At 49.5% G+C, this 11,649-nt stretch overlaps 1 protein-coding gene across 7 annotated transcripts in view; it reads left to right on the top strand.

The window, feature by feature from the left end:
* Positions 1 to 1,109: 1,109 nt before the first annotated feature.
* The window catches only part of LOC129713207 (fibroblast growth factor receptor 1-like), a 156,063-nt gene continuing 145,523 nt past the window's right edge, over positions 1,110 to 11,649 (top strand). For 2 of the 7 annotated variants that reach the window (XM_055662125.1, XM_055662119.1), the window contains exon 1: positions 1,113 to 1,254. The gene's annotated coding sequence lies outside the window, so the exon portion shown is untranslated. Of the gene's footprint in view, positions 1,255 to 11,649 lie in introns of all 7 variants that reach the window. The other 5 variants (XM_055662120.1, XM_055662126.1, XM_055662124.1 and 2 more) reach the window with 5 other exon arrangements.

The raw sequence follows: 11,649 nt of genomic DNA, 5'->3' as shown, positions 1-11,649 counted from the left end.
TAGGCAACGTTTCGGGCCAAAACCCGTTGGGGTTCGGCCCAAAACGTTGCCTATTTCCTTCCGAAACTTTGCCTATTTCCTTCGCTCCATAGATGCTGCCTCACCCGCTGAGTTTCTCCAGCAATTTTGTCTACCTTCCACTTCAAAATATAATCTGCAGTTGTACAGGGTCTTGCAGTTGTACAGGGTCTTGGTGAGACCACACCTGGAGTATTGCGTACAGTTTTTGGTCTCCAAATCTGAGGAAGGACATTATTGCCATAGAGGGAGTGCAGAGACGGTTCACCAGACTGATTCCTGGGATGTCAGGACTGTCTTATGAAGAAAGACTGGATAGACTTGGTTTATACTCTCTAGAATTTAGAAGATTGAGAGGGGATCTTATAGAAACTTACAAAATTCTTAAGGGGTTGGACAGGCTAGATGCAGGAAGATTGTTCCCGATGTTGGGGAAGTCCAGGACAAGGGGGCACAGCTTAAGGATAAGGGGGAAATTCTTTAAAACCGAGATGAGAAGAACTTTTTTCACACAGAGAGTGGTGAATCTCTGGAACTCTCTGCCACAGAGGGTAGTTGAGGCCAGTTCATTGGCTATATTTAAGAGGGAGTTAGATGTGGCCCTTGTGGCTAAGGGGATCAGGGGGTATGGAGAGAAGGCAGGTACGGGATACTGAGTTGGATGATCAGCCATGATCATATTGAATGGCGGTGCAGGCTCGAAGCGGTGCCGAATTTCTATGTTTCTAATCACTCCTACTCTCCTGCATCTAATTTTGCTATGAACTCCCATCAGAACTGCCCCCTCCACCGACTCCTTTAAGTCGACACTTAAAACTCATCTCTACTCCCAAGCCTTTCTTGACTCCTCTGAGCGAGGGCTATATGCATGTAGTGATGTGTGTATTTGATCTATGAACCACTGTTGTTTGTTATACTATTCTTATACCAACTTGGCCAACGAGAGTTGCTTTGTAAATGTGCTATATCAATAAAAGTGACTTGACTTGACTTGAGAGCAACTAGCTGAGAAGTTTTGCGAGAAGCAGCGAGTCGAACGTCTTGGGTTTGAGACCATCACGTGTCTTTATTCCCTCCCTCCCTCCCTCCCTCCCGCTCTCCCTGCTACTCATGAGCCTCGGGACACACAGGCGAACAAAAGGTAAAGAAAGAGGAAGATTCTTCGGGAAAAAAAGGATCTCCAAACCCTGTTGCGTGCGTGTGTGTGTGTGTGAGCGGGGACGTATCACCCAGGCGGTGAGTGAGTTGCAGCGGCGCTGGTCAGTTTCAATGTGAGATTTCACTGGGAGAAAAGTTGGGGCGATGTGTTGCAAACTTTCTCAGTCCAACTCGGCGGCTTTGTAGCAAGTCGGCCGCCAGCGCCGAGCTCTCTCCCAGAGCGGTTGTTTTTTCCTCCCCTTTGTATAGATTCCAGCCCATCTCCGTCCTCCTCGTCAACGTGAAAAATATCTTTGAGGAACTGTTTCTTTTACACGCTGCGGCGCTTAGATTGTTTCCAACCGCGTAACGTTCGCCCGTCTCTAGCTGTTTGTTTTATTCCCCCTCCAGGGAGTTTGGTTTTTTTGTGCGTGTATGTATGTGTGTGTGATTTTTCTTCCTTTCACGCAGTTAGTGTTTTTGAAAGTCTGCACCGCACGCCAAGACTTCAGGCAATCAATGCCCTGAATAATCATCGCCTTTTGTCCCTTCTTGGGGTTGAAACCAAGACTTTCTTTCTCTTGCTCACCATTATAAGGAGCTTCGATCAAAAGTATTTTTCTGCCTACCAAGTTTTCCCTATGATATCTCCTGCCCCGATCTCACTACTCCCTAATCTCCTCCATCTCCCCCCCCCCCCCCCCCCCCCATCCTCCTTCCTGGTATTTCCCCCCTCCCCCATCTCTGCCCCTCTCGACCCCCCCCCCCCTCCCCTCCCCGATCTCTCCCCCCGTCCTGACCTCCCCCCTTCCCGCTCTCTCCCCACCGACTTCCCGATTCCTCCCAGCTCCCAATATCCCCCCCCTCCCAATCACCCCCCCCCCCCCCGTCTCTCTCCCCTCACGATCACTCCCTCCTCCCAATATTCCCATCTCTCTCACCACTCCACTCCCCTCCCAATCTCTCCCTTCGTCATCCCCCCCTCCCCATTCTCGCAATCTCTCCCCTTCCCAATCTCTTGCCCCCCCCCCATCTCTCTACCACTCCCAATTTTTCCCCCCTCAAAATCTCCTTCCCCCAACCCCCCCCCCCCCCCCCCCCCCCCGCTCCCCCTCCCAATCTTGCCCCCCCTTCCACCCCACCATCTGATCTCTCCCCCCCCAATCTCGCCTCTTGTAATGCCATCTTCTCCCCCTCCCCAAGAAGAAGGGTTTCGGCCCGAAACGTTGCCTATTTCCTTCGCTCCATAGATGCTGACGCACCCCGCTGAGTTTCTCCAGCATTTTTGTGTACCTTCCCCCCTCCCAATCTTGCCCCCCCCCTTCCAATCTCTCCCCCCTCCCTATCTCCATCCCCCCCCCCCCCACCACTCCAGAGGTTTCTGCCATAAATAGAAATGTTCTGACCTGTTGAATATCCTGAATTTAAAGTCTCCACCACCTCAAACAGGCAGCCAGCATCATCAGAGACCCACACCATCCAGGCCACACACTCATCTCACCCCTGCCATTGGGAAGAAGGTACAGGAGCCTGAAAACTGTAACATCCGGGTTCAGGAGCAGCTTCTCCTCTGCAGCCATCAGGCTATTATACACCACATCCTCCAAATAGGCTCCAAACGACACAGATATTATTGTTGCACTATTATTGTCTATATGTTTATTTCAATATGTATATATATCGATACTGAACATTTTGTTGTATATTATGGGTTATATATGCAGTGTACCATGTTTACGTATCTGCCGTGCTGCTACAAGTTAGAATGTCATTATTCCGCTTTAGTTCACATGACAATAAAACACTTGATTCTTGAAAAGCTGCAAAAGTGAAGGGCAAAAAAAAAAGAAGACACAAAGTGCTGGAGTAACTCAGCAGGTCTGGCAGCACCCCTGGAGAACAGGGTAAAGTGATGTCAAGGGTCAGACTGGGAGTGATAGGTGGGTACGGGGGGGGGGAGGATTGATTGGAGGATGGGTGGACAGACACTGGAGCTGAAGAGGAGGCTAAGGGTGTCAGATAAACGATGCCAGAGAGAGGGGTATAGGTGGAAGGGGACCATTCCTACTCTGAAGAAGGGTCTCGATCAGAAACGTCACCCAGTGCTTCTCTCCAGAGTTGCTGCCTGTCCCGCTGAGTTAAGGGCCTCAGATTCAGATTCAGATTCAGATTCAATTTTAATTGTCATTGTCAGTGTACAGTACAGAGACAACGAAATGCATTTAGCATCTCCCTTGAAGAGCGACATAGCAAATGATTTGAATAAATAATAATGTGTCCGGGGGGGGTGGTGATTGGCAGTCACCGAGGTACGTTGTTGAGTAGAGTGACAGCCGCCGGGAAGAAGCTGTTCCTCGACCTGCTGGTTTGGCAACGGAGAGACCTGTAGCGCCTCCCGGATGGTAGGAGGGTAAACAGTCCATGGTTGGGGTGAGAGCAGTCCTTGGCGATGCTGAGCCCCCTCCGCAGACAACGCTTGCTTTGGACAGACTCAATGGAGGGGAGCGAGGAACCGGTGATGCGTTGGGCAATTTTCACCACCCTCTGCAATGCCTTCCGGTCGGAGACAGAGCAGTTGCCATACCATACTGTGATGCAGTTGGTAAGGATGCTCTCGATGGTGCAGCGGTAGAAGTTCACCAGGATCTGAGGAGACAGATGGACCTTCTTCAGTCTCCTCAGGAAGAAGAGACGCTGATGAGCCTTCTTGATCAGAGTAGAGGTATTGTGGGTCCAAGAGAGGTCATCGGAGATGTTGACTCCCAGGAACCTGAAGCTAGAAACACGTTCCACCTCCGTCCCGTTAATGTGGATGGGGGTGTGCGTGCCACCTCTGGACTTCCTGAAGTCTACAATGAGCTCCTTGGTCTTCTTGGAGTTAAGGGCCAGGTTGTTGTCAGCGCACCAGGCTGCTAAGTGTTGGACCTCCTCCCTGTAGGCCAGCTCATCGTTGTTGCTGATGAAGCCAATCACCGTTGGCCTGTGCCACGTGACATCAATTACGCATCACAATGCACGATGCGCGCGTCGTGACACGTGCATTACGCGCGCATGGCGCGTGGTGAGGTGTGGTGGCGTGGCTAGCGCGTGGCGCCCCAGGGTTTTGGGATTCTCAAAATGCTCGCAAATAACACCCAAGTGGGACAGGCCCTTTACTCCAGCATGTTGTGTCTACCTTCGATTTAAACCAGCATCTACAGTTCTTTCCTACACACCTATCCCACACCTTTGTATAGATCTTTCCTTACGATTTCAGCTCGGTGGTCATGTAGTTGTGATAGTTCTACAGCCCCCTCCTGTTTACCAGTCGAGCACGAGGTGACATGGACAGAACCGGTGGGGGGGGTGGGGGCAAGAATCCAACCATCTCCAAGTCTCTCGCCCACAGTGGGTAGAAGTAAAAACCTGCAGATTCCACAAACCCGAGACAAAAACGGAAGATGCTACGGAATAGAAAAACACTGCAGATGCTGCAATCTTGAGCAAAAACACAAAGTGCTGGAGGAACTCGGCGGGTCAGGTAGCATCTGTGGAGGGAATGGACAGGTGACTTTACAGATTGGCACCCTTCTTCAAAGCTGGAAGGGCAGGCAAGACGAGTATGGTGTGATAGTTTGATGTTTCAGATCATCACAGATTCATACAGCATGGAAACAGGCCGTTCGGCCCAACTTGCCCGTGCCGACTAAGATAGCCCATCTACACTAGTCCCACCTGCCTTCATTTTGGACCACATCCCTCTAAACTTTCCTATCCATGTACCTGTCCAGAGGAAAGGGATAATTGACCACTCTCAGATACAGTTTGGTTTAGAGATACAATGCAGAAACAAGCCCTACGGCCCACCGAGTCCACACCGACCAACGACCCCTGCACACTTACACTACCCTACACCCACCATGGACAATGTACAATTACAGCAAGTCAATTATCCTACAAACCTGCGCGTCTTTGGAGTGTGGGAAGAAACAGGAGGTTGCGGAGAAAACCTACGCAGGTCACGGGGGGAACGTACAAACTCTGTACAGACAGCGCCCGTAGTCAGGATCAAACCTGGGTCTCTGGCGCTGTGAGGCAGCAACTCTACAGCTGCGCAACCTTGCCGCCCAGATGACTTTACCCACATGGGTGGAGCTTTGATGGCTGCCTCGCCTACAGTCTGTCTGCGCTTTTCATCTTTATTTTGTTATTTTTGGTGTGTGTAAAAACTTTGTGTTAATGTTCTCCGGTTTGTTTTATGTGGGGGGTGGGGGAGTGGGGGGGAAATGTCTTACCCTGCCAGAGTTGCGATTATTTTCCGGGTCGTATCTCCGGTTGCTCTGCAGCCTAACATGGTGGAGCTGGAGGCCACGCTCGGGACTGACTTTGAGCCCCACCGCGGGGCCGTGGACTTACCACCGGAGCCGATCCCTTGCCTGGGATCGACGCTCCAACCGCGGCCTGCGGACTTTAACATCAAGGAGCTCGCAGTCTCGGGTTGAGACCGACGTCGTGAAGCTGCAAAACCGCACGGCGTTCGAGTAGCCGCGACCCGTGTGGCATCGTGCTGCCCAAAGTCCTCTGATGATGATTCTTGAACCTGAAACAATGACTGTGTTTCTCTCCTCGTGGAAGCTGCCCGATCCGCTGAGTCCTCCAACACATTGTTTAAATGTAAATGGCTTAGTGATGCATGAGGATGGTTTGGTGCTAAATAAATGCAGGTTGTCGCATAATTAGTCGGCCCTACTGGAGGATGGAAGCCAGGGACTTGAATGCGCGGTGTGTGCTTTTCTCCCATCATATTTGTCTGGTAATCATTGATGGGTTGGAGATATTGCCCAGCAGTGCCAGCATTTATTACTCATCCTTAGTCACCCTAAACTGAGGAGACATTTAGCCACCTTGTGGAACCTCCATTCACATTAGTGCCATGTGTAGATTGTGTGTCCCATGATGATTTTAGTTGCCTTTTTGAGGCAGATAGTTCGAAGGTCTCCAATGGGGTGGATGGGAGGTCCAGAACCAGGGGCCACAGTTTACGAATAAGGAGTAAGCCATTTAGAATAGAGACGTGGAAACAGTTTTCCTCACAGAGAGTGGTGAGTCTGTGGAATTCTCTGCCTCAGAGGGTGGTGGAGGTTGGTTCTCTGGATGCTTTCAAGAGAGAGCTAGATAGGGCTCTTAAAAATAGCGGAGTCAGGGGATATGGGGAGAAGGCAGGAACGGGGTACTGATTGGGGATGATCAGCCATGATCACATTGAATGGCGGTGCTGGCTCGAAGGGCCGAATGGCCCACTCCTGCACCTATTGTCTATTGTCTATTGACTGCACTCTCGATGGTTCTGTTGCCTGATCACAACTGGGGAAGAACTATCCCTGAATCTGGAGGTTTTCACACTTCATTATCTCTTGTCCGATGGGAGAGGGGAGAAGAGGGAGTGACCGGGGTGAGACTGGTCCTTGATGATGCTGTTGGCCTTGCCGAGGCAGCGTGAGGTGAGGATGGAGTCAATGGAAGGGAGGTTGGTTCGTGTGCTGGTCTGGGCTGAGTCCACGACTCTGTAATTATCTGCTGCCTTGGATGGAGCTGTTCCCAGACCAGGCCGTGATGCAATGTGGTAAAATGCAAAGATCCTATAGCGAGCAAGATAGTCCACTCGACGAAAAGGACATAGTGCGGTCATGGGCAGATTCATGGCCCCGTTTCCCTAACCGGCTTCCGTCTCCGCACCAAAGATCCCGTAGCGGAGCAAAGATACTAGTGCGGAGACGGAAGCCGGTTACGGAAACATCCTCGTAAAAATAAAAGTTTGTTGGGGAAAATCTTCTCCTCATTTTCGGAATTATAATTTATTAACACAAACTGTTCCCCCGCAACGTTGAGGGGTAATAGTGCAAGAGGGATAACCAAAGTCGGGTCGGGTTACTGAAATGGATGAAAAAAAGGCCCACGTTCCGCTCCGTTGCGTACTACACGTCAGCCCATTGCGTTTAGCAGGAGTGGTCTATCTTGCTCCGCCATAGGATCTTTGGTAAAATGCTTTCTACGGCGCATCTGTAGAGGTTGTCGAGAGTTGTTGGGGACATGCTGAACTTCCCAAGCCCGGCTAAGAAAGTAGAGGCGTTGATGTACTTTCTGGACCACTGCTTCAATGTGGCTGGATCCAAGTGTACTGACCATGGACAATTGGCCAGTGTGGGGCGGGGACTTCCCTCATTCACTGGAGGCCAGAAGGGAGGACAGATGACCGTGGTACCCTAGTCCACAAGGTGCAGGAGAGATGTGTAGGCATGAAGTGGGAGGTGATGAGATGTACAGGAATTATATCCAGAAAAACAGCCTCCCTATCCTCTCTCTGCCTCTCATGTGTCTACACACCACCATCACGCCAAGGAGCTGGGATTAGAGGGTATTAACTACACAAAGAGGTTGGACAGATTAGGAATGCCTTCTCTGGAACGCCAGAGGTTGAGGGGAGACCTGAGAGAAGTAAATACAATGATTAGAGGCGTAGACAGGGTAGACAGCCAGAACCTTGTTCCTTCAGAATGGAAATGTCAAAGACTAGCGGGCATAGCTTTAAGGTGAGGGGGGGTACATTTTAAATGAGTCCGAAGAAGGGTCTCAACCCGAAACGTCACCCATTCCTTCTCTCCAGAGATGCTGCCTGTCCCGCTGAGTTACTCCAGCATTTTGTGTCTGTCTTACGTTTTAAAGAAGATTAAATGGGTGCGTGTTTTGCCTGGAACGTGCTGCCGGGGGTGGTGGTGGAGGTGGATGCAATAGTGATGTCTAAGAGGCTGTTAGATACGCTGGGATGGAGGGGTATGGATACCATGCAGGGAGGGAGATTAGTTTGTCTTGGTGTCATGTTTGGCACGGACATTGTGGGCCGAAGGGCCTGTTCCTGTGCTGTTCCGTGTCACTACTCAGCCTCCTGCGCCCCAGGGAAAACAGACCCACCCAGAAGAAGGGTCTCGACCCGAAATGTCACTTTTTCTCCAGAGATATTACCTGACCTGCTGAGTTACTCCAGCACTTTGTGTCTATCTTGAGTAGCTCATCGCGATAGTTTCATCAAAAGTTTAGAGTTTAGAAGGATGAGGGGGGATCTTATAGAAACATATCAAATTATAAAAGGACTGGACAAGCTAGATGCAGGAAAAATGTTCCCAATGTTGCGCGAGTCCAGAACCAGGGGCCACAGTCTTAGAATCAAGGGGAGGTCATTTAAGACTGAGGTGAGAAAAAACGTTTTCACCCAGAGAGTTGTGAATTTGTGGAATTCCCTGCCACAGAGGGCTGTGGAGGCCAAGTCACTGGATGAATTTAAGAGAGAGTTAGATAGAGCTCTAGGGGCTAGTAGAGTCAAGGGATATGGGGAGAAGGCAGGCACGGGTTATTGATAAGGGGACGATCAGCCATGATCACAATGAAGGGCGGTGCTGGCTCCTCCCGCACCTATTTTCTATGTTTCTATGTTTCTAATAGCAAGCATAGTTTGAAGGTGAGAGGAAGGATTTTTAAAGGGGATTTGAGTGGTAAGATTTTTACACAGAGAGTGGTTAAAATCTGGAGTGTCTAGCTGATTAGAAGGTGCAATCAGGTATAATCAGTATGTGTAAGAGGCGTTTTGGGCAGATTTAAATAGGCAAGGCATTTGGAGTATTTTGAGCAATTTTGGGCCCCATATCAGAGAATTGATGTTCTGGTGCTGGAGAGGGTCCCGAGGGGGTTTACAGGAATGATCCCAGCAACGAGTGGGTTAACATATGATGAGCATTTGATGGCACTGGGCCTGTACCAGACTGATTCCTGGGATGTCAGGACTGTCTTATGAAGAAAGACTGGATAGACTTGGTTTATATTTTCTAGAATTTAGGAGATTGAGAGGGGATCTTATAGAAACTTACAAAATTCTTAAGGGGTTGGACAGGCTAGATGCAGGAAGATTGTTCCCGATGTTGGGGAAGTCCAGGACAAGGGGTCACAGCTTAAGGATAAGGGGGAAATCCTTTAAAACCAAGATGAGAAGAACTTTTTTCACAAATAGAGTGGTGAATCTCTGGAACTCTCTGCCACAGAGGGTAGTTGAGGCCAGTTCATTGGCTACATTTAAGAGGGAGTTAGATGTGGCCCTTGTGGCTAAGGGGATCAGGGGGTATGGAGAGAGGCAGGTACGGGATACTGAGTTGGATGATCAGCCATGATCATATTGAATGGCGGTGCAGGCTCGAAGGGCCGAATGGCCTACTCCTGCAGCTAATTTCTATGTTTCTATGTACTCGCTGGACTTTAGAAGAATGAGGGGGGAACCTCATTGAAACTTACCGACTATTGAAAGGCCTGGATAGAGTGGATGTTTCCACTAGTGGGAGAGTCTAGGACTAGAGGTCACAGCCTCAGAATTAAAGGGCGTTCCTTTTGGTTGGAGATGAGGAGGAATTTCTTTAGTCAGAGGGTGGTGAATCTGTGGAATTCATTGCCACAGAAGGCTGTGGAGACCATGGATGGAAAATATTAAGGCAGATAGATAGGTTCTTGATTAGTACGGGTGTCAGGGGTTATGGGAAGAAGGCAAGAGAATGGGGTTAATGTGGTTGTATGTTCTCCCTGTCTCATTGTGGAATTTCTCCAAGTACTCCCTCAGTTCCTCCCACACTCCAAAGATGTGCAGGTTTGTAGGTTAATTGGCTTTGGTAAAATTATAAATGATCCTTAGTGTGTAGGATAGTGTATGGTTGGTTAGCACAGATCTGGTGGGCCGAAGGGCCTGTTCCCACGATGTATCTCTAAAGTCTATAAAAAAAAACTCCTAGCTGTTATCTGGCAACAGAACCATCCTATCACCAACTAGAGACGTCCTGACCTCCCATCTACCTCGTTGGAGACTCTAGGGCTATCTTTAATCGGGTGTATCTTGCACTAAATGTTATTCCCTTTATCCTGTATCTGTAAATTGTGGATGGCTCGATTGTGATATTGTCTTTTTAAAATTAGTTTGGTTTATTGTCACGTGTACCGAGGTACAGTGAAAAGCTTTTGCTGCGTGCTAACCAACCAGCAGAAAGACAACACATGATTACAATCGAGCCGTCCACAGTGTACAGATACATCAAGTCAAGTCAAGTTTATTTGTCACATACACATACGAGATGTGCAGTGAAATGAAAGTGGCAATGCTCGCGGACGTTTGTGCAAAAGACAAACAACAAAACAACCAAACAAATTATACACACAATCATAACACACATATTCTTTTACATAATAAATAATAGAAGGAAAACGTTCAGTAGAGTTAGTCCCTGGTGAGATAGGCGTTTACAGTCCGAATTGCCTCTGGGAAGAAACTCCTTCTCAACCTCTCCGTTCTCACCGCATGGCAACGGAGGCGTTTGCCTGACCGTAGCGGCTGGAACAGTCCGTTGCAGGGGTGGAAGGGGTCTCCCATGATTTTATTTGCTCTGGAGTTGCACCTCCTGTTGTATAGTTCCTGCAGGGGGGCGAGTGAAGTTCCCATAGTGCGTTCGGCCGAACGCACTACTCTCTGCAGAGCCTTCTTGTCCTTGGCAGAGCAATTCCCAAACCAGATGGTAATGTTCCCGGACAAGATGCTTTCCACCGCCGCTGCGTAGAAGCACTGGAGGATCCTCGGAGATGATAAAGGGATTCATGTGAATGATGTTGAAGATAAAGCCAGTAAAGTCTGATCAAAAAAAGTCCGAGGGTCTTCCATGAGGTAGAGGGTCTCCAATGAGTCGTTCAGCTCCGCTCTCTGGTTGCGGAATGATGGTTCAGTTGCCTGATAACACTAGGGAAGCATCTGTCCCTGAATCTGGAGATGTAAGAAAGAACTGCAGATGCTGGAAAAATCGGAGGTAGACAAAAAATGCTGGGATGCTGCCTCACCCGCTGAGTTTCTCCAGCATTTTTGTCTATCTTCTGTGCGTTTTCACACTCCTGTACCTCTTGCCCGATGGGAGAGGGGAGAAGAGGGACTGGCCTGGGTGAGGCTGGTCCTTGATTGTGCTGTTGGCCCTGCCGAGGCCGTGTACAGTCCTCCCGCTAACTGGATAGCACACAACAAAACTGCTTTTCACTGTACCTCAGTACACGTGACAATAAACTAAACTACATTAAACTAGGAGATGGGGGGGGGAGCCTGCAGGAGAGAGGAATGCAGCAGACATAGCCAACGCTCTTGGCAAAACCTTGCACCAATGCAGTAGGCTTGCTGCGTATAATTAAATCAGGGCGCTGGGCTCCAGCTGTATGATGTTGAGTGTTTAGGCTGCGATCCAACTTTAAAACAGAGGAGGGAGATTACGGTGAAAGATATGTCCTGTGGCAATATTTGTTTAATGCCACACACATGCAGGCGCACGCATGCACACGCACAGCGCCCGTGTTAGACGCACAGACTCTGGAGACTGAAGAGACCACGGGAATCTTGGGCAAAGGGCTCGAGTAAGTCGGCGGGTCAGGCAGCATTTCCTGAGGTCGTGGGGG

The sequence above is a fragment of the Leucoraja erinacea genome, chromosome 35 (assembly GCF_028641065.1).
Source record: "Leucoraja erinacea ecotype New England chromosome 35, Leri_hhj_1, whole genome shotgun sequence".
Lineage (NCBI taxonomy): Eukaryota > Metazoa > Chordata > Chondrichthyes > Rajiformes > Rajidae > Leucoraja > Leucoraja erinaceus.
Note: the sequence above shows the minus strand (reverse complement) of the source record. Positions and strands in the feature narration are given on the sequence as shown.